At 31.3% G+C, this 21499-nt stretch overlaps 1 protein-coding gene across 1 annotated transcript in view; it reads left to right on the top strand.

The window, feature by feature from the left end:
• The first annotated feature begins 492 nt into the window (after positions 1–492).
• LOC125077630 (proton-coupled amino acid transporter-like protein pathetic) overlaps positions 493–21499 on the top strand; it is a 59339-nt gene continuing 38332 nt past the window's right edge. The window contains exon 1 of the mRNA XM_047689611.1: positions 493–622. The gene's annotated coding sequence lies outside the window, so the exon portion shown is untranslated. The remainder of the gene's footprint in view (positions 623–21499) is intronic.

Consider the following 21499-nt stretch of genomic DNA (forward strand, 5'->3'; position numbering starts at 1 on the left):
TTAAAACTATAATTATCGGTCCAAGTGTAAAAATGCGAAACGGAAAACGTTTGCGTTGTTTCGATATTTATTTTAATTTTTTTCCACAAAAATGCCTTATAAACAAAAAAAGACGTCATGAAACTTGTCCTTACTGTGTTTATTCGTTCTTATTGTTTAATAATCTATTTTGTTATTATGCAATTATCTATGTAGGTAAGGATTTATGTGAAGAATTTCATGATCACTTACACGTAACGGTCGCATAACCATACAAAAACTTCAACCTAGATAACCGTAATAGTTAAATGTACTATTTTAAATAAGAAAATACCCAGTCACTGAACTGAGACATAAAATAAGTGATCATTACAAGTCACTAAATTCTACCAGATATAAGATCTACCACCTCTGTGAGCCATGAACTGTTTGTTAAAAGATTGGCAAAGATCAGAGGTCCGTGTACGCTGGTTACTCGCAAGGCCTTGCGCTCGCGCATTTTCGCTAACCGCAGCACGGTTGCAGTGCACAGTATACTGTCGAATGTATTACACGTATATTGGTTAATCGATACGGTGTTTTGATGCAAAGTGATGAATGGATAGCACGAATCGGAATATAAATTGTATATTAAATTGGTAAGGTAAGCTTTTTTCTGCTATTGTAAGAGAATTTGTTACGATAATTAATCCATTGTTTTGTTGTAGAATCGTTTTATTTATGTTTATATTTGTTGCGGATTTGGGTTAATTGTATTTAGTATGAAATTAAGACGAGTAATTTGTTTAATTATGAGTTTTAATTTCATAAATGTACTTTTGATTTTTGCTTTTATCATCCTTATTATTTTAAAAACAAATGTGTGTGTAAGAAAATATTGATTAAAAGTGCCGAAATTTATTATATTGAAATCGCTGTTTTCATAATATTTTTAAATTATATATCTTTTTATATTATATATATTTGGTAAATTTATCAAAATAAAATACGTCTGTGAAATCAGCTGGCTATTAAATCAATTGAATTTATTAAAAAATCGGTTCTAAAACGATTAAACAAAGAGATATCTAAATAAATTTAAAAAAACAAGTTTTCAAATTTTTATCGTGATCTCGTTACTGAAACAAACGAAGTGCAATTTTTACAAATTATGAAAAGTATGTCGGGTTAAAATCTTGCAACTAAATATTAAAACGGGCTAATTTAAAGTTTGAGTTTAAATATGCGTACCTATTTTGTGCACGTGACAATAAATTCTACAGCACTAAAAGTAGTTTTAAAATTGCCCTCAAATAAAATTACAATTTAATTTATTATTTTTATATGCATAAACAATAATAACAAGAAGCATAATCTGAAAATATAATGTATATAATACATACACTTGGTATGAATATCAATAGTGTCAAATTGATTTATTTTCATTTAAAGTACTCGTTTTGCTATATGTGTTTATCGCCTTAATAATTGATTAAAAAAAATCTAATACTTAAAAATCAAAGGTGAGCTTCGTTATTTAATATAATTTATATTTATAAACTGTCATTATTTATTTCTATTTTAAGGTAATTAAATAGGTAAGGTATTAAAATATTAAATACGTGCAATTTTATATACCTATTTATTTACTTTTTATTTTTAACACACTTGAGTAAAATAATAATTGTATTACATTATCATCCACCACGAAGGGTATTTTGTTCTATAGGCTTATTATTAATATTGTTATTTTTTAACTTTGTCTCTGTTGCTGTCATAGGCTAGACGCTAATTTATACTTAATAATAAGCGCATGTCATGACTACATCGAGAGAAATGTGATCATATGTCTTTTTTAGATTGTCATTTTTGTTTTGTTGACCTATAAACATAAAATAAAAAATAAATATCTACGATTCTCTAAATAAAATAAAATAAGTACAGAAGCTGGAAACTATATAAAAATAAATACAAAATTAATAAAAACGTTTTGTCAAAAATTTACGTCGAATACTATGTTTAAATATTTACAAAAGCTAATCAGTTGTTTTTGAAATCGGTGTTAACTAAAACAAGGCGAGGTGAATTTGTTTAGATATGAACACCGTCTCCAAAACAAACTGATTAGGTACTGTATTACACAACAATGTCTTATCGGCGATTAAAAAAATTGAATCAATTTCAAACACAGGAATCGCACCAAAACGCATCATAATTTAAACGTATCAATGAATCAATGGTTAATTTGTTTTACGAGTCTACGACTTAACGACTCAACCAACATTAAGTAACGGTAGAAAAACAATAATAGAATTGTACAAATCAATGTAAATAAAAATGAATATTTCTCTATGCGTTCTTAAGCCATTACTCCGTTTGTGATAAAACTTTAGTAAATTCTGTGAACGCTCAAGAATGTTCGTGACCCCAATAAAAAAAAATTATAAACGTAGATACCCCAATTCTAGATGAAACGGATTACTAGTAAGATATATCCGTTAGGTAGGTTCGAAAAAGTAGTAACGAATTCAACATTGGCCTAATGTAAGTTTAGCAACAGGATTCAGAAGACATAATTTTTCACCATTTTATTTTTTATCTATACTAATATTATAAGTACGAAAGTAACTCTTTCTGTATGTCTTTCTATTGCTCTCTCATGACCGAAAAACAGAACCGAATTTGATTAATTAGGTATGAAGCAAACTTGAACTCTAAGATGGGCTACTTTTTTAATTTTAACCCTGATGACCATGCTCTACAACGCAAGCCAAATCACGGGCGACAACTAGTTCAATATTAAAGAAGAAAAACTATAAGTATAGCTAAGAAGGTGATTATTTGTACAATGCAATGACATTGCCTTTCAAATATCAAACAAATGAGATATATGAGCATTTTCTTTTATTAACAACTTTTCATTTCTATCAATAAATAAATACAAATAAATAAATAAATTAAATATATTGTATTTTATATTTTTAATTTATACGAGCAGATACTATAATAAACAGATAACTATATATAAATATGCAAAGATGCCTTTATCTTATGTAGGATAAAAAAAACCTTATTTTTATTATTTAGTAGCTTACGGATAAACCAATCAAAAAACGGAAAAAATAAATAATACTCAAAACACTAGTCAAAATAAAAACATTTTAACGCTCTCAATGAACTCAGCTGTCAGTAGGTTTGCGTCAAATATTGCATCTTAAATGTTAAACCAGTTCAACCCAGGCAATTGAGATAAAATCTTGTAATGGCTTTGTTGATTACAATAAAATCGAGATTACTAAATTTTAATAGTTTCAATTTAACAAATATTAAATAAAAACTTTACTATTATTAAACAAAGAACTTTTTTTTTACGCGTTTCAGCTAAACAACAAATCGTAAGCCAGTCAGCCAAAACATTCCAAGCTAAGGCTGATGTTAATTTTTTTAAAGTCGCAATATATCAACATATTTAATATTAAAAATTAAAATATTGTTAGATAATCCGTTGATGGTATCTAAACGAAATTTTAGATCACCTTGACAAATGATATTTATACAAAAAAAATCATACCGTATTCGATTTTGTTACTATAATATTTGAAGCTATCGAGAACATTTTCTTCTTTGAAAACTAATCTTCCATTATAAATGTAAAATTAAAAAATAGCAGTGACGCTGTGAGCTAAATAATTATGTAAAATAATGTTAGTGTTAGCTTTGAGCTAGCCCGTCTGGGTCCGTCTTAGTTCCCAAGGTTTTCGGCCCATTGGCGATGTAAAAAAAAGACAAACATTGTCGGAAATAAAACAGCAATCTCGCTGAGTATATTTCGCTAGCTTTTCTCGTATTCGAGATATTTATATTCGGACATTTGATTGGTTGATAATTATACAAACAATAAGCAAATGTACTTACATTTGCTTATTGGTAATTTAATATATATAAGGTTTTACTTTGATTTTGATTATATTATACGATATATATGTATATTTTATTTTTAATGCGTAGGCTTACAGGCTTGAGCTTGAGCTTGGCTAAAGGGTTGAGTTAGTGGTCACCATAAGCCAAAGTCACTGTCACGGTAATAAGTATTAAGCATTTCTCATTTCAAATAGACTGAAATTTCGAAATTACTAAAATTGTTAAAAAAAAAAATCAATTAAAGTTTACACACAATGTTCATTGACGTATATCATAAGTCATCGCTTCTAAACGGACGGAATTATCCTCAACCATCCTTCAAACTGGAACACAAAAATATAAATTAGTGTTATTTAGTGAACCAAAAATATATTTTAAATAGATCGCATAATACGTAGGTAAAGACTTGTGTAAATTTATATATTTTTATGATTATTTTAAATGCAGGATGACAAGCGAATGGACCTCCTAATAATAAGTGTCCGCCTTTGTTTAAAGTCACCGGTCGGTGCGCCGCCAACCTTGGAATATGTGTCGTTTTATCCAGTTTACCAGTCATTTGAACGGTTCACTCATACGAGCCGAGATAGCCCAGTGAATCTTATCCTTAAAAACCCAAGCAACACTGAATTTACTCGGGTTTATGTTCATAATTCTGATGAAAATCTGCTAAATTTATATCCAGGAATCTGCATTGGAGAACCGTGGTGGAATAAATTCAAAACCTTCTTCACGAACTGAGAGGAGGCTTAAGTCTAGCAGTACATTTACTTACTTTACTAATATAAAACGTATCAATCAATAAAATTTACATCGAAATCGCACTGACGCATGTTATGATTCATAAATCGCTTGAAAACGGAAGGCTTTATAACATGGAAGTACACATTTTGCTTTCACTCAGCATTCAAGGCTGTTATACTGTGATGTGGTCAATTTTTACGACCACAAAGTATTCGTCTCTTTGCCATTGTGTAATAAAGCATTAAACCCTTTCTAGGTTGCAACATTCAATAAGAATGGCCTAGTATTCATTTGTATTAGGTAATCGTGTGTCTGCAAGTATACATTCAAAACTATTCGAAAACTATTCTTCTAGTCTAATACTATAGTATACTAGTTGCCGCCCGTTGCTTCGCTCACGTTTTAAAGGTTGATCGTCAGCATCGCGTAAAAAAGTAGCCTATGTGACTGGTACCTTGGAGTTCAAGCTTCCTTAGTTCAGCGGTTTGGTTGCAAAAGAGTAACAGACAGACAGAGTTACTTTTGCTTTTATAATGATAGCCCAGATAACTAGAAGGATGAACGTTTTACCTGGTTTCTAAGTGTAGGAATCGACCTCAAAATTTTACGTCTCGGAAGTATGTATTTAAAGGTATATAAAAAAATCATTTAAATTAAATAGAGCTAAGCAAATAAGCAAACACCAAAAGTCTTAAGTGCTTTAATAATACCCGTGATTTTTCTTCTTTACATCTTCGAAATAAGAGGAAAAATATTCTACATATCTATGGCTAATATTATCTTTCAATAACATTTTTTAGTACACAAGATTATAAAGACTCTATGCAAATATTCAATTGAGTCACAAGAATTATTTTACACGCGTGCTCGTATTAAATAGAGGGCAGTCCTCATCGGGAACATTCACCTGTATTGTTACAATATTAGAGTTCAGATTCGAGTATTACATAAGTGATCGACAAGAATGCTCAGCGTAACAGTGCACAACCTGAACCGAAAAAAAAAGAATCGGACATAGGCGTATGCTCCTATTCAAATCATAGACTGTTGTTGTGGTGAAGATCCACTCTAAAAAATAAATAAAAGTTAATAAAAGTGATGATAGTAATATCCCGTAAATGTCCCATAACTGAGCAAAGACCTTCCACGTAGGAGATTGGAGATTATTCGACAACGCTCCGATTCGGTTTAGTGGATCACCTGTGGTAGAATTTTATTAGATCACCTTTTGTTTATAAGCCAGCAGTAGGTCATTCAAAGGCTGTTACTTTACTTTTGGAGAGTGTTCTTATTTTAAAATATTTTTTTATTCTCTTTTATGCTAATCTGTATCCATTCTTTGTCGCACCATTGCACGCAAACATTTGTGTATGTCATACATAATTATGTTAATATACTTATTCATTTGAGTTTATCAAACAATGCTATTAAAACTATGTTTTGCTAATTTGCAATTTAAAATGCAATTGAGTAAAAAAGTCATATTAAAAATATATTTTAGAAAAATATGCAAATTATAAGCAAGAATAAATTTACCGAAAACAGTTTCATTTGTCGTATTTTTATGTTTTATTAAGATGCGCACATCTATAACGCAAATAGGCAGCCAATATATATTTATATAAAAGTTTCACGGTGGTCAAATATATAAATTCGCATGTTCTTTCGTCTAGCAATACATTATATTCCACAGAGCACTCAGTTTAATTTGCTTTCACATAATACATATTTTAATTTTACATCAGCAACACGTTTTTATTAATAATTTAACATAATTAAATATAATAAATATTTTAACAATTACTTAGATCGAAGATTCTTTTATTAAAAAATAATCATTTAAAAAAAAAAAAAAAAAACTACTAGAATCTTTTTGCAGTCAATTGAAGAACGAATTATTATTAATTGAAAATATTTATTATCGGATGTCAATATCTTTGACTGTGCCCGAGGCGTCGATCAATACAGACCGCTTTTAGTAAACAATACGTAATAATGCTATACCACTTTGGAGACCGGATTACTAAGCACCATATTAAAATGAATTATATCTCTCAGCTGCTGTCTTGATATGAAAATGATTTAAGCTTTAAAGTGACACTTTTTTATGAAATCGCTATGAAATGTTGTTTCCGTAGGACATTTCGCAATCCTTAAGAAATATAAACTAGACCAGCCGTCGTGTATTTTGCGTACAGTGGACTAGTGCGCTTGCACTTTGAAATAGACCGTAGATTGGCACGTGTATTCAAAACGTTTATTTAAACCGACACAGTTACAGTTACAGTTACCAATTTCACTAAAGGCACAAGGGACATAATAACTTAGTTCCCAAAGTGACGATGTTAGAAAAGGATAATACAAGGAGTATTACAATATCGACGGGCGGTGATGAGGACGTCGATTTGCCAGTCTGCCTTCATTAAGAAGAAAAACCGTCAAGAAATTCTCATTAGCACCGAAGTTTTGATAATGGCAGTGTTTACGTTTTCGTTTATTGTTTGCACAGACACTTGAGCGCGATATATTTCCCGCGCTGTTTGCTAATCTTACCTGAGAATCAGTCGAGCATCTGATACTTTATATTTTTATTAAAAATGCGCTTCAAAACATGTTAATGAGAAACCGTGTATTAAACAAATGAATATCCTAGTTAATTATAAACTTAAGTGTTCTACAGGTAAAATTAATATATGACAAGGACATTACTAGTGCGTAACATAGAGATAATTCGTAACCTGAATTAATAAACGGTAAAGAAAGATAACAAATTAATCGAATTATTACGTTTATAAAATATTTTGAAATTTAAAAAAAAAAAAACAATTAAAGTAAGCCGCGTCCTAAATTAGTTGTTTAGATAAGCTTGTTAATTGTTTAATTCTAATATATTGTATTCTTAATCGACTTAAGCTTCTATATATATTCATATATTCATATAGGAATAAAAAAGAAGAAATCGCGACCCAAGTTTGAAACGAATATAATAAGAGCATGCTTGATTTTTAAAGTCGGTTAAAAGCATATATAACTAGGCATTGGCATCGCATCTTGGCAATTGTTCATATATCTTTTTCAGAATTTGTTGGTAAGGCTTCGCTTGGTTGTACAAATTAGTACCCTTAAGATCTTACTTTACTTTATTGTTCACCACACAAAGAAAATAAGTAAATACAACATGGATTCAGCCTAAATAAAAGACGCGTACAATTTTGGCGACCTTAGATATCGACATAGCGATCTCTTCGAGGCAACCAACGGTGTAGGTTAGGATAGCTCATAGAATATAAGGTGGGTGGTGCTGTAATATTAAATACTAGCTGTGCCCGCGACTTCGTGCGCGTTTGTATTTAACAAAAAGTTGTAGTCTAAGTTACTTCTTATTACACCAGCTAGCTCCCAGTAAAAGTCCCGTCAAAATCGGTCCAGCAGTTTCAGTGATTAGCCGGAACAAACAAGCCATTCATCCATTCTTCTTAGATGTTCTGAGTTATAATTTGTTATTTTAAACACAAACTACAATTTGTGTTTATAAACATATAAGAACTAGCCAAGTCAGACCTTAGGCAACAATATACTACCCCAAGTTATAAGAAGAAATGATATTTTATGTAGTTATAAATAAATTTCAGAAAGGACTACTTAACTTGGCACAAATTTAGATCTCACTTCTTTTGTCATTGAAAACAACAACTAAGGTATATATCATAATATTTAACTTGGCTCTCATTTTTACATTTATGTTTTTGATGGGATATCACTACTTTTTGTATATAAATTATTAGTAGGTACTTATTAATAACAAAATTAATACCAAATGGTTTTTGTTAAGCTATTCTATTTTCTTATGTTTACGGGGTATAATTGTTTTTTTTTGATACATTCTTATTTTTCTTGTAGGTATCTCTTAAATGTTCGAGTGAATTGCCCATTCAGTGTCCGGATATTTTTTACGCGTTTTCTGTTTATACTTAATTTGCCCAAGTAGGGGTGGTATAATGTGCGCAGACGGTTGTACTCTACAATAGAGCTCTCTTGTGTCTTGATTTGACTTGGACCTAAATTGATAAGATGTACTCCATCTAAGTTTTTAACTCTAGAGAGGCCAACGTAAGCCTGCTCTTTACTTAATATAGAGGAGTCTATGTCGAAAAGAGCACCGTCAAGGCGAAGGCCTTGTGATTTGTGTATAATAGTAGAATATGCTAAGCAAATAGAGAATTGTTTCCTTTGAACATATATGTACATTACTTAATATCTGTAACTTGGTTTGGCTTTTAGTTCGCAAATTAAATTATGTTTAAATTGAATTGTTATTTTACGTGCGCTATTGCTGTTGTCAACGTCCTCAATGTACTTCCTCTATTTTTTCATTGGACCCATTCACCAGTCCTTTGCTGACGTCAGCATGCTCGCTCGATACTGTTCTTCCAAGCAATAAGGATCCCCGTTTGTAGCGCTAGAGTACAAACTTAAATCATTCCTGTTACGATATACATACTCTACTACAGTCTCACGAAACCTATTTTATTGTTGTATACTAGTATACTCAAACAAAAAATATGCAGTCGAATAGACTAAGCAGCTTCCATCGGAAGGCATTGAAATAATTCTTATGAGCGCGGTTGCCACTCGCTCAGACACGTCCGCGTTAAGGTTTAATCACAACGCTTCTAACCCGCTGCTTCGGCGTCACGTCGCGCGCCGTGTACCGAAATACCTATTATTATTATTTTTTAAAGTATATATATAGATTTTGCACCATTGATGTGCGCTAAATGCTAGTTAATAACGTAATAAATACCAAAGTCGGCTATACTAATAAGTAATAAAACGGAAATATTTGGATTTAAAAAACTTAAGGGTGGTTAAAAAACTTAATTCAACTTGTTATTATATATTCACGTGAAGACCTTAAAATCCACATTAAGACCGGCTGTCATAAGTTTTGATTGCTGGTTCTTACATCATTTTTTTTTATTACATTACAGTTATCACAGGAACTAAGTATATAAAGTGTTCCTAATAGACCCAATAAAATGAAAAATTATAATAAAATGATAAAAAATTACCAGTTTCAGATTTTTTCCTTTATATTGGCCTAATTATCTACCTGCATGCCAAATTTGAACTTTCTAGGTCACCTGGAAGTAGGTTATAGTTTTGATCTATAGGTCAGTCAGTGATAAAAATGACGATTTTTAGACGTTAATATCTAAATAACCATTTGAGATGCGTTTATGAAATTTGGAAAACATATGTATCTCGCGAGTCTCAATATATGAGCCAAATTTGACACATTTATGTCAAATAGTTTTTGAGTTATGAGGAGGTCAAAAGTGGCTCCAAATGGTTCGTGTAATATTACACACGGTGCTGCACGCCAGTTCTGTTACTAGAACTTGGCTGACACGCTACCGCGTGTCTAGATATCTAGCATTGTTTTGACAGCGTCACAGCTGAAAAAGAAAGAGCTCACAAAAGATCTCAGTGGCAATTCATTTGTCATCACGTCTGTCACAAGGCGTCACGAGTGTGTATCGATCTTATTCCCGCTAAGGGAGCAATGGCTTGTGTAAATCTATCGTATGTCAGGTCTGTCTAATATATTTCCTCTATCAGTATATAAATATATGTATATCCAGCGAAGCTGTCGTAAGATTATCTCATCATATACATTTCTTTATAGCTGGTGATCGATTAAAGACTGTATTACATTTTTTTTTGTAGTTTTACCAAAACCTACTAACTCGCATCATTTGTACATCTGGCTTTCAAATAATCTAATAATTCTGAGCTATCTAGTTATTCTGTATCGCCTTCAAATGTTTACAGATAGTTTTAAATTGTAATCGCAGATCCAGTATTGTCTTTAAGCACTATAACTGAACGCTCAGATATTTAAAGCTACGACACGGATTTGAAATTGAAAAGCAGAGAATTTAAATTTTCCTAGTTGGAAAAAAAAATCTACTGTATTTTTTCTTTTTATGTTTCTATTTCAATCTAAAAGGTTTATATAGACCATTACTGTACCCGTGTAAAGCCGGGACGAGTACCTCATTTTATATAAAATGAGAAATGATGTCTAATGGCTTACTTCACGATAAAGCTTTTAAGATAGCAAAGGAATTTTGTGTCTGAACAAACACTACTGATAATTAATTTTCCTACTGTATTTATATCAGCTAGACATATATTTCTAAGATAATTCATTTATTTAAGCCCAAACTAATAATATTTCGACGCACTACTTTTATATCAAAACTTTTTTCTTAAAACTACTTGTATCTACGTTTATTTACATCATAAGTAACATTCAGATAGTTAAATCTGTATTCATTTGGCACAACTAAGCCACAAAAATACTAAATTCAAAATACATATTGAACAATACTCCATGAAATAAAATTCGAGATCAATACAGTTGAGTTATTCTGCGAGAACAAACTCACACTCACCAAAAAATGTACAATTGACTATACTAATTATTTACAACAGATACACGCACTAAGATAGCGTAACATCGTGAATTCCAGGTGTCAATATTACTAATTTATCTAGACACGCGGTAGCGTGTCAGCCAAGTTCTAGTAACAGAACTGGCGTGCAGCACCGTGTGTAATATTACACGAACCATTTGGAGCCACTTTTGACCTCCTCATAACTTAAAAACTATTTGACATAAATGTGTCAAATTTGGCTCATATATTGAGACTCGCGAGATACATATGTGTTCTAAATTTTATAAACGCATCTCAAATGGTTATTTAGATATTAACGTCTAAAAATCGACATTTTTATCACTGACTGACCTATAGATCAAAACTATAACCTACTTCCAGGTGTAGAAAGTTGAAATTTGGCATGCAGGTAGATAATTAGGCCAATATAAAGGAAAAAATCTGAAACTTGTAATTTTGTATCATTTTATTATAATTTTTCATTTTATTGGGTCTATAGGAACACTTATATACTTAGTTCCTGTAATAACTGTAATAAAAAAAATTATGTAAGAACCAGCGATCAAAACTTATGACAGCCGGTCTTAATGTGGATTTTAAGGTCTTCACGTGAATATATAACAAGTTGAATACCACCCTTAAGTTTTTTAAATCCAAATATTTCCGTTTTATTACTTATTAGCATAGCCGACTTTGGTATTTATTACGTTATTAACTAGCATTTAGCGCACATCAATGGTGCAAAATCTATATATATACTTTAAAAAAAATAATAATAGGCATTTCGGTACACGGCGCGCGACGTGACGCCGAAGCAGCGGGTTAGAAGCGTTGTGATTAAACCTTAACGCGGACGTGTCTGAGCGAGTGGCAACCGCGCTCATAAGAATTATTTCAATGCCTTCCGATGGAAGCTGCCTAGTCTATTCGACTGTATATTTTTTGTTTGAGTATACTAGTATACAACAATAAAATAGGTTTCGTGAGACTGTAGTAGAGTATGTATATCGTAACAGGAATGATTTAAGTTTGTACTCTAGCGCTACAAACGGGGATCCTTATTGCTTGGAAGAACAGTATCGAGCGAGCATGCTGATGTCAGCAAAGGACTGGTGGATGGGTCCAATGGAAAAATAGAGAAAGTACATTGAGGACGTCGACAACAGCAATAGCGCACGTAAAATAACAATTCAATTTAAACATAATTTAATTTGCGAACTAGAAGCCAAACCAAGTTACAGATATTAAGTAATGTAAATATATGATCAAAGGAAACAATTCTCTATTTGCTTAGCATATTCTACTACTATATACAAATCACAAGGCCTTCGCCTTGACGGTGCTCTTTTCGACATAGGCTCCTCTATATTAAGTAAAGAGCAGGCTTACGTTGGCCTCTCTAGAGTCTCTCTCTAAAACCTTAGATGGAGTACATCTTATCAATTTAGGTCCAAGTTAAATCAAGACACAAGAGAGCTCTATTGTAGAGTACAACCGTCTGCGCACATTATACCACCCCTACTTGGGCAAATTAAGTATAAACAGAAAACGCGTAAAAAATATCCGGACACTGAATGGGCAATTCACTCGAACATTTCAGAGGTACCTACAAGAAAAATAAGAACGTATCAAAAAAAAGACAATTATACCCCGTAAACATAAGAAAATAGAATAGCTTAATAAAAACCATTTGGTATTAATTTTGTTATTAATAAGTACCTACTAATAATTTATATACAAAAAGTAGTGATATCCCATCAAAAACATAAATGTAAAAATGAGAGCCAAGTTAAATATTATGATATATACCTTGGCTGTTGTCTTCAATGACAAAAGAAGTGAGATCTAAATTTGTGCCAAGTTAAATAGTCCTTTCTGAAATTTATTTATAACTACATAAAATATCATTTCTTCTTATAACTTGGGGTAATATATTGTTGCCTAAGGTCTGACTTGGCTAGTTCTCATATACGAATTATATTATAGCCTTCGTAAGTTCTAAGCCTGTTACAAATGAATTATAAACACAAATTAAGCATGCAAATATTCAATGGTACTTGTCTGGATATGAACTCGCAATATCTGGTTAAGATTCATGTTTTCTAGTGACTGGACATCGCAGCTCTTAATGTACGTTAATACTAACTAAGCAATACTGAGCTGTCCTCCATTCTTCTTAGATGTTCTGAGTTATAATTTGTTATTCTAAACTCAAACTACAATTTATGTTTATAAACATATAAGAACTAGCCAAGTCGGACCTTAGGCAACAATATATTACCCCAAGTTATAAGAAGAAATGATATTTTATGTAGTTATAAATAAATTTCAGAAAGGACTATTTAACTTGGCACAAATTTAGATCTCACTTCTTTTGTCATTGAAGACAACAGCCAAGGTATATATCATAATATTTAACTTGGCTCTCATTTTTACATTTATGTTTTTGATGGGATAACGATTACGACATTTTCCCGATTCTCGGTCGAATCGCAAACTGGAATCGTTGTGTTAATAGAAATGAAAAACAGCTGATGGCAATGATTACTTTTTGATTCGTTTGCGATAAAATTACAAATAGTAGAATCGGTTTATAACCAAAATCCAATGTCGAAGCATGTGAACTGTATTATGACTAATAGTACTAAAAAATAAGATGAATTGCTAAACTTGTATCACACAATTTAGTATAAATAACAAGACTAAAAATGATCAATAAAATTATAAGTTGATGATGAATTATTTAACATAATTAAATAATATTATTTAAAGACCATTGCTGCAATTTATTGCTATATTTGTAAACATATATTTAAATCAAAAATAGAATACACTATAAACATCTAGTTTAACTTATTTATAATATGCTACAGAGGATATACTTTATTAAAAATGTATGTAGTAAGACTATGAGTCAGACAGTCGTTCTGGGAATTTTGTTGCGTATATATTATCTTCCTGTACTTAATGAAGGAACTTATACCACTGCGCTCCTCCACTAAGGGTTACCGCATACGTGTAAGAATATATCCTAATACAAGTAGGTTAACTTGAGATTTTCTTGTGCTACTGAGCAAGAAAGTACTCGAGATTAATTAAAATATAAAAAGGTTAGTTTTTCTAATCATAATTTATCTCTATGATTCTCTTGCTCGGCGGTGAACAAAAAAAACCTTAGGATATCTCTGGAAACATAAAAACAGAGTGAACGAAATTCGAGCATAAATAAAATTATTAAGAAAATATATATTATATATGAATATGCAAGTTTTGAACATTCCTCTTCTAATATTTCTCATTAATAACTATAAAGCACATTAATCTCTATCGAAAAAAAAAGAAAATCGGTTTAAAAAAAAGAGAAAAAGTATTTTATGTTTGTTTATTTCTACATACATATACATTTCCCCTTTGTTCATATTTAATATCTAAATGGAATGCTGAGCAGTCGAATTCATAATACGTATGTACCGTGTACCGAAAACAAGGCATTGCTTTTAGGACCTCCTTCCTTTAACCCCTATTCATCTTATGGACAACTATTACTCAGTGTCCAACGTTTTACCTCTTTGATACCTTCACCTCCTTTTCTGTAAAGGTGATGCCCTTTAAGAAAAAAATGTGTACAAATTACAACATCAACTTCTTGACCTTGTAAGTAGTTGTGTCATCGGTTTTATTTACATGTTATTCATACTCAGCGATTTAGGAGGTAAAAAGAGTTTGTGTCGAATGCTCGCAGCATGGTACATTGCATAGTTATTAAAATTTTGGAAGCTGGAATTATAATTTTCTTGTTTCGTCTCAGAATTAATTATTCAATATTGAAAATATAATTTTAATGTTCATATTTTTTTAGATTCAATTAGATACTGCAATCCCGTCTGGGTAGGTACCAACCACTCATCAGGTATTCCACACCCAAGCAGCAATACTTGGTATTTTTGTGTTCCGGCTTGAATGGTGAGTGAGCCAGTGTAGTTACAGGCACAAGGGACATAACATCTTGGTTCCCAAGGTTGGTGGTGCATTGGCGACGTAACGTAACGAATGGTTAATATTTCTAACAGCGCCATTGTCTATGGACGGTGGTGACCACTTAACATAAGGTGGCCCAATTGCCGGTCCACCTACAAAATTAAATTAAAAAAACATATGTTTACAAATTAAAACTCATATCTAAAATTATGATTTTAAGAAAGTGAGCGTACAAATGTATTGCCTAGTATAAAGTGTTCATAGACAATGACAATTAAAGAAGAAGTCATCGCGTTACTAATCACAGTATCTAAGATATTATGTACCTTGTTCCTGTATAAAGATTGACTATGTAGAAGTAGAACGAATGGTAATTAGGTAACCAAACCAGACAGGCGAGCACAGCCAAAATCCGAATGAAATAGAAACTGAATCAGGTGTTATAAAAAATATGTTACGGATAGTTCGTTTGATATGCATATCGTAATGTATTCTCAATACAAGCGAGGTCAATAAACTTGTTACCCAAACATACACAAAGACCTTTCTCCAGGCTTCTAAAACACAAATACGAACGACGTCTTTCAAAACTTCGAGATATATCTTGAAAATTGAGTAAGGAATAACGCGTTCCTCCGCTTTTATTACAGAATCTCGACAAACGTATAAAATGCTTTATATAGCGTACGTAAGAAGTCTATAGATATCTGCAGTAAAAAGTTTTTTTTTTCCGTCAAGAAATTTCTAGTAGCAGTTCCCGAAATTCGGAATTTATTTACAATTCGTGGCTTCGGAAAGAACCTACAGATTAGCCGTCGTATCAAAGTATGCAAGTGTTCACTTACACACTTAAATATTACTTTACTTAATTATTTAAATAAGCCGCCATGGGAATCCAGGGAACAAATATTTTAATATCACATAAATTAAACGAGATGGCCCAGTGGTTAAAACGCGTACATCTTAACCGATGATTGCGGATTCGGAATAAGCTCCTAACCTTCTCCTCAAAGGGAGACCAGTAGTGGGAAATTTATAAGCTGTACTAAGTACATGTTGAAAATCTTTTAAAAAAATATTGAAAGGAATACAGCAATAAGCTCCAAGACATCATCCCAACGGAGTAGAGGCTTTTGCCCAACAGTGGTACATGAACAGGCAACCATTAATGTTTATTAATTAAGATAAACCATGCTAAAATAAATGTTGGTAGAATTAATCTTTCATTAGCTTTTGTAATTACAAGTTGAATGTTAATTAATATTTCCACGTGTTTACAGTTCGGTAAATAAAACGCAATACAAAATGTGTTTTTGACTCGTGTCGATTTTCAAAACGTAGTATTAATATTACGATATTACAAATGATAATCGAAATAAATATTTTATAAATTCTAGTCTAGAATAATGTTTTTCAATTGATTTCGGTTCAATGTTCGTGTGTTATTTCTAGTATGAACTTATTTATACATGATTAATACATATGTATATAAAACAAGATGTTAAATTTAAAAATAGCAATAATAAATGTATATGCTTACACAACGGAATAATAATAATCTAATTTTAATAACAAATTAATTAAACATTATCTTCGAATATTTAATAATTATTCCTCTCATACTATACTTGCGAACAATAAATTACATTCATAAAAAAACCTAGACAAATTAATAAGTTTTACTTCGTGGTTTGTAGCCCGTCTAAACCTACCCGGTTGTTGGGGTGATCAAGGGTCAGATATTCTAACGCTAAACAGCACTACTTAGTATATTTGCGTTCCGGTTTGAAGGCAGAGTAAGACAGTTTAATTGCTGGCACAAGGGATATGACATCATAGTCCTCAAGGTTGGTGCAGTGACGGTATTAGGTATAGTTTATAGTTCTTACAGTACCAGCGTCAAGGGTTGTTGGGGAACATCTTACCATTAGGCAATAAAGTTACCAATCGACATTATTTAAAAAAAATGATAAACGTTTGAAAGTTTTAAATGGCATTATATTCTTAATAATAATAATAAATCTTATTTTATTAATTGAGTAATTAGAAGTTTATATAACCAAATAGAAAATTGGGACCAAAAAATTCTATGTCAAAGTTGAAACACAAATGATGAAGAGGGCAATGAACTTACATCTGAAAATTTTATTGTTATCATTAGAGCCTCAACTTCTCAAAGAACAAATGAAATGTCGTTAGTGACGTCGACGAGACCACAGAGACATTTTAAAGACTTACATACTTTTTGTAGAACATTTCTATTTTGGATACATTCTTGTACAGTGATGTTTAAAATAAATTATGCTATATTTATAATAATAAGTTAAATATCACGAATATATACGTCCGTTTGACTTGAAATTTTGCTTATTTACACCTATTAAAACTTAAACGCTTCCTGAGAGAGGATTTTTGAAAATTCCAACTTTAAATGGGTGAATGAGATGGCTAACTTTGTATGAATTCCACACTTACTTATGGCCATATAAGATTATATTATTCTCACTCAATCTTTATTGCAATGATGACGATACAAATAAAATGTTTTGATTTTAATCAAAGCTGCCGTAATTAATATTTTTTTGGCAATTTGACCTTCATTTATCCTGTTTAAAACGGCATATGAGGTAAACATAATACACAGATTACTCTGCCTACCTTCTATTTTTCCATTAAGATAGCATTTATCAATGCGATCACGTGCTTACACGCGGTGTCGGCTTTTTATATGCTAATACGTTTTTCTATTAAATACGCATTATACATTTTCGCCTCGTTCATTTGTTGAAAATCTCAAAATAAATAAACATATTCATGAAGATATATCTCGAAATGCGAAAATAGATATGAAGTTCAACCAATATAAGCAAAAAATTTAATAAGTAATTCTATAAATATCATACTAAGCTAACGCACTCACCCTTCAAACCAGAACACAACAAAAAGTATTGCTGTTTAACGGTAGTGTATGATGAGTTGTATCTACTCTACTTGCACAAAGTCCCACCACCGAATCAACTAATTGGTTAAATAAAAATAGCATAGAGTAAAATCCATAGTTTACTCGTACGAAGTTGAGACGGGTAAGCTGGTATTCTCATAAATTCAAATTTTGTCATAATTGATTTAAATATCTGCAATTTGTTCAATTTATAATTTATTTTTATATAAGCTTATCAGTCGAGATAGCCAGATGAGGAAACCTGCATGTGTCTAATTTCAACGAAATTCTGCCACATGTGTATTCCACCAACCCGCATTGGAGCAGCGTGGTAGAATATGCTCCAAAACTTCTCCTCAAAGTGAGAGGAGGCCTTAGCCCAGAAGTGGGAAATTTACGGACTGTTAATGTAATGTTGAATGAGTTTGAACATGAATAAATTGATAAAATGAGTAAAATAAGACCATAATACAGAGTGCAATGTCATATGAACTTTGCTAATTGGATGATTTTCGTCGTTTCTATTCCTAGGAAAAGTTCGACGCTTATTCGTCGGGGCGGGCGAGAGTTACTGAAATACTTTATTTAAAAAAATGTACTATTTGAACCTTTATGAAAATGAAATACAAAACAAAATATATGGATTAAAACACAATACAATACAATGGAGTTGCTATCAACCGACGAAACGAAATAAAGAATCGTTTCTTTATTTCTTTATTAAAGTATAAATTTATAAAAAATCGAAAAATATTATATAAATATATATAAGAATATATATATCTATACATATAATAAAATTGAATAGTCTGTTTGTAATATTAAAATAACCGCTTTTTAATAATTGCATATGTATGTGTATACGGTAAGTACATATACCAAAATAACATATTTTTCAATTTTTGTCTGTATGTCCGTTCCGGCAAATCTCTGGAACGGCTGGACCGATTTTGACGGGACTTTCACTGGCAGATAGCTGATGTAATAAGGAGTAACTTAGGTTACAACAATATTTTTTTTGTTAAATTCACATGCGCGCGAAGTCGCGGGCACAGCTAGTTTAATATAAATTTAAATTGTATGATTCACTCACTTAGGCTACACTTATATTATGTCTGATTTTAGAGGCCAGTGTTATTACAGAGCGTGACGTAACCGTGATTTTATGATTGCCATTGAGCTTGTAATTAAAGGTTGGGTAATCTTTGTTATAATGACAATGTCAGTAGAATTGTTTTATTCTTATTACAAAAATAACACAACAAGAAAATAAGAAAAATATTTTCCTTATTTATTGATTTTTAATCTATTTTAGGAGGCAAACCTTCATGATCATTGTTCAATGATGTATCTGCAACTCTTTAGTATAATAATATAGCTTCTTATAAAGCTGTCAGTCTGGCTTAAGACGTGACCATATCGGCGAGACTCACCCCGCGGCGTATGAGTTTTTTGGAAAACCCAAACCCTGAGTTAAGCGCCTGAGAATCGTTATGAACTTATTGTTATAATTACTAATTGATTAATGTCATTAAACTTCAGAAATAACTTCCTGAACAGCATTAAAATTATATTTTATATTTGTTATTTTATGTTTACATGAAAAACAATTTGTAGATATCCAGAACTTTTTTTACAACGGTTATAATAGTAACAGTTCCCATTTTAAATCGTTATGAATGCCTCGAACGTTGACGAACTCCTTGCGTTTGCTTCTAGGCAAAACGCTGCCTAGAGGCAATCGCTTCTCGGAAGTCCGTCACCCTTTTCTAAATATAAAATAAATATTTTCTACGACAGCGCAATTGTATGCATACGATGTATTTTTACTATATTACAAAAGTATGCCATTACCGTATTAGAATTGGAGAAATATTTGGCTTCAACAATATTCCCAGTTTTTGTCTGCCTTGCAGCCATTAGTCCTTAGGCAGTTGCCACCACTCAAACTGGAAAAAAAATAATACAAAATATTGCTGTAGAATAACTAGTAACCAATGAGAAAATAAACCAGCGATTACCTGTTAGACTTTTTCATTTTATATAATATTTAAATATAGCATTTATATATTTTGATATAAAACTATCGTCTATAGTGAGCCTTTAATTAGTTTGATACTTTACAATCATCAAACTTTATTTATACGAAGTCTTATTAATAGAATTTATTAAAATATTTGTTTTAACTTTGTCGGATAAAAGATCGTACACTCTTTGACATTGAAATAACAACGAAAAGAATCAACTTCAAAACTAACCGAAATATCGATGAAGAATAAAAAATAACTCAATTAGGTTATTATTAAAAGGTTTTATATGTACAACGAAGTTGATGTCGAAGTTTAAGTCTGAATTCGGTTCGAAAATACGAGTAAAAAACTCCTTCTATAGTTGAATTCGATTATTAAAAATACAACAAAACACTTATGAGGACTTGAAATGAATTATATTCAACCGTTGAAGTATTGAACTTAATAACTCGGCAGTACTCAATATTAAAATTTTAATCAGTTTATTAAAATTTTCTAATAAATATTTCCTAGAAGATAACTGTTTGTACCTTTGTCATTTTAAAAAAAAAAAAAATTGAAAACAATAAAAAAAGCATTTTTATTCAATAAAGACAACAAAAAGTTAAGTGTATACCAAATTTACTTTATCGATACGAGTGATTAATAATATATATTCATCAATTGTATGTCAGTCGAGATAAGCAATTATTTCACCACGTAGAATGCGGGTTCTTTCAATCAAATGTTGTAATACAAGGTATTCAGCAAAATCTCATCGGCGAAATTTATCTGGATTTCGTTTGACACGTCATTGTCAAACAACCTGCATGAAATGTCGCGCTGAATTAGGCTGCTTAGTTAATTATCAAGAGTTAAAATTTTGTATACGATGCTATGTAGAGGATTATATAGCGTTATTAAAGTTGGAAACATTAAAAGAAAATTCTTAGGCTAAAATTTCTGCCACGCATGTGGGTCTTTTATAATTTCGTCGCAGTGCTAAAAAAAACAACTCGTTATAATTCTTATTTTAAAATTAGGTTGTTTATCAATGATTTCGAAATTCAGTAGCCTTTGCCATTAGGAGATGTGGAGCACCACCATCGCGCCTTCGGGGTTTCTTTAATAACATGGATTGAGTAAATCGACAAAACCATACAGAATCAGAGTCGGTTATGTGTCAATTTTGCAAAATCAAATGTATAAATCTAAACTTTCGAACAAAAGAAACGACACAAAACAAAACGGAGCCCGCATTCACGCAAATCAAAAAGAATCAACAGTATGAAGTATGAATACTCGCTGAACACATTCGAGACTTTTGGCACATACGTTATGTGTTTTGACATGTGATAAGCAATTTTATATCTTGCATCCTTTTCGAACCTATACAAAATAGGTAACTTATCTTGCTCTTACAGTGATATAACGATCCATTTGACATATCTCGACATATTTTTTGGTTATGATAGTTTTTATTA

This window comes from Vanessa atalanta, chromosome 4, assembly GCF_905147765.1.
Source record: "Vanessa atalanta chromosome 4, ilVanAtal1.2, whole genome shotgun sequence".
NCBI classification, from domain to species: Eukaryota; Metazoa; Arthropoda; class Insecta; order Lepidoptera; family Nymphalidae; genus Vanessa; species Vanessa atalanta.